We start from the raw sequence: 3,331 nt of genomic DNA, 5'->3' as shown, positions 1-3,331 counted from the left end.
AATAGCATCTGGCTGATTTTTTAATCTATGCACTCACCCTCCACCCTCTGATAAAACATAAAACATAAAACCAACAAAGGAAGCCAATAAAATTATAAATAATTCACTACTTTAGTAATACCATGGGGCAGAGAATATCATGGTACTAAAGTTATCTGGTAAGAAATAAACCAAATTCCACCTGAACTCTGTGTACCAAGGGTGCAGGGAATGAGGGAGGGTAGTTGAATAGACTCCATGAAGACACTGAAGGGGTGCACTAGACTTATAGTATAGATGAAATGATCCCCAGGAAAAGAAAACTCAACAGTAAAGACTGACCACAGGTTAGGACTTGGTAGTTTATAGCACCAGCTACAGGGCTTATAGGTGGCTGGACTAGAAGCAGAAGTCTGAGAAATGTTGCTCATGGTAAGAAGGTGATATCCTTGGATATCCTTCTATCTACTCGCAATATCCTTCTATCTACTTGTGATATGTAGCAGTGAAGGAAAAGAAGGAAGTAAAAAAGGAAGACTAAATACTTTATATTAAATCAAATAAAATAACCAAGGAAACAACAGAGAAACAATACACAACCACTCTCTTGCCTCTCTGACACTATCAACAGCACTCTAAGAGCAACACTCTTGTAAGAAGAACACTTATTATAACACTTCTTATAAGAAGAGGCGGGTAGAGCTATCAGAACAGAGAATTGTCAAGCTAGGAGCATGGGCCACAAAATGCACAGAAACAGAAAAAGCAGACCACATCCAGACAAAACTATTATAAAAATTCAGAAAATGTGAACTAAGTCATTTCAGTTGATAAAAATTCCCCCTCAAAATCAGCCATAATGCCAAAGAAATTTTAAACAACACTCCAAACTGAGTTAAATATTTTCACATAAATATTTATAACTGTGAAAAAACATCTTGAATCAGAAATACAAAAACTAAGAACAGAAATGGAAGGAGTGAGGGAATAGTGAATGAGCTGACTAAACTCAAGGGGAAAAAAAAAAAGAAGAAAAAAGATGAAAATCGTATCAGAAATGAATATTAAATCACTAGGTACTTAAGAGAAGATTCAAATGCAAATTTAAGAGAAGAAAGAAAGCCATCAAGAGAAAAAACTGAGATTAAGAAAGAAGTAAAAATAAGATCTAAACAAGATAAACACAAAGACATTGACAGTATAACACACCTTTGTTAAAAGAAAAATACAGAGAGGAAACATTGAAAGCAGAAGAGAAAAATGACTTGTCAAATTCAAGGGACCCCAATAAGATTAACCGAAAACTTCTCATTAGAAAAGTAGAAACCATAAGCAGTGGATAAATAATCAAAGTACTGAAAGAAACTGTCAGTCAAGAGTCTTATATCTAGCAAAACTATCTTTCAAAAATAAAGATGAAATAAGGATGATCCCAGATAAGCAGAAACTGAGAATTCATTTATCTTTACAAAAGAAATAGAAATAGAATGGCATCAAACATCTCAAAAACAAAATAAGGCAATATACTAGTATTTTCAGAATGAAATAATGCCATTTGCAGCAACATGGATGTACCTAGAGATTATACTAAGCAAAGTAATTCAAAAAGAGAAAGACAAATACCGCATGATATAATTTATATGTGGAATCTAAAATATGACACAAGTGAACATATCTACAAAAAAGGAACAGACGCACAGACATAAAGACCAGATCTGTGGTTCCCAAGGGGTGAGGGCAGAGGGATGGATTGGGAGTTTGGGGTTAACAGATGCAAGCTATTACACATAGAATGGATAAGCAATAAGGTCCTACTGTGATAAACCATAATGGGAAGGAATACAAAAAAGAATGTATAATTGAATCACTCTGCTGTACAGCAGAAATTAACACAATATTTTAAAATGACTATACTCCAATAAAATAATTTTTTTTAATAAAAAGAGTCTTTGGGACTCTGTGGGAGAGGGAGAGGGTGGGATGATTTGGGAGAATGGCATTGAAACATGTATAATATCATATATGAAATGAATCTCCAGTCCAGGTTTGATGCATGATACTGGATGCTTGGTGCTGGTGCACTGAGAAGACCCAGAGGGATGGTACGGGGAGGGAGGAGGGAGGAGGGTTCAGGATGGGGAACATGTGTATACCCGTGGCAGATTCATGTTGATGTATAGCAAAACCAATACAATATTGTGAAGTAATTAGCCTCCAATTAAAATAAATTTATATTTTTAAAAAAAAGAGAGAGACATGAAAACTAGATGCAATATCTGATCTTTACTGTGTCCTGGGGAGAAATCTATAAAGGGCATTATTAGGTGAATTGAAAAAGTTGAAATACAGATGTTAGATGAGGCTTCTATATATTGATATCAAATGTATCTAAGTTGCTAACTGTACCGTGTTTTTTATAAGAGGATATTCTTAAGAAATACACACGAATGTTTTTAAAGGGAAAGCAACCCAATATGTGCAACTTGCTCTAAAATGGCTCAGAAATATTATATATACCATATGTTATATATGTAGATATATGTGTGTGTGTTGTCTATTTTCTAAGTGGCTGAGGGGGAGGAGAGACAGGCACATATAGGAGGCAAAAAAACAATGCATATCATACCAAATGTTAACATAGTTGAATCTGCAAAGTGGACCCATGGGTGTCCTATGTACTTACTCTTTTTTTCTTTTTATTTTCACAGTTTTATACAGCATAATAAAATAAAATAATTGATACAGTATGTGCTATTTTTATTCTTGCAACGTTTTTATAAATTGAAATTATTTCTAATCTAAAAGTGACTTATATACGAAGAAATAGCTTAGAAATTGTGAAATAAGACAAATCAAATTATACCACTTCCATTTCAAAACCATGAACAGCTTTCCCAATGCTCTGAGAACGCAATTCAAGCTGTTCTCCCTAACACCTGGGCATCCTTAGCTACCGCCCCCGCCTAGTCTTGGTTTCTCCCACTGCCACCCCTGCGTCGGCCACTCTCATCTTCTCCCTTATGTTCTAAACTGATTCAGGATTCAAGGCTTTTCACGTTTAGGGGGCCACTGTTTATACTAACCCAGATTGCCTTTCCCCTCGGGATAAACCTCCCCCCGCCATCAGTCCACTGGTTTCAGAGGGATGGGCGCTGCTCCAGGCGGGCTGTGAGCTGCCAAGGAGGCGCCTGAGAATGACGTCACACATGGAAAGCAAGGGTGCCAGGTGCAAGCAGGACCAATTCTTGAAGGCATCATTTAAGGCTTTGACTCCAGGGTGCCCTGAAATGAGATCTCCTCCTGGACTTCCTGCTCACATAGCCAAAAACCCCCTTCTGCTTGCACTAGGTTG

This window comes from Bos indicus, chromosome 24, assembly GCF_029378745.1.
Source record: "Bos indicus isolate NIAB-ARS_2022 breed Sahiwal x Tharparkar chromosome 24, NIAB-ARS_B.indTharparkar_mat_pri_1.0, whole genome shotgun sequence".
Classification (NCBI taxonomy): Eukaryota; Metazoa; Chordata; class Mammalia; order Artiodactyla; family Bovidae; genus Bos; species Bos indicus.
The sequence above is the reverse complement of the archived record's forward strand: the minus strand, read 5'-3'. Positions refer to the sequence as shown.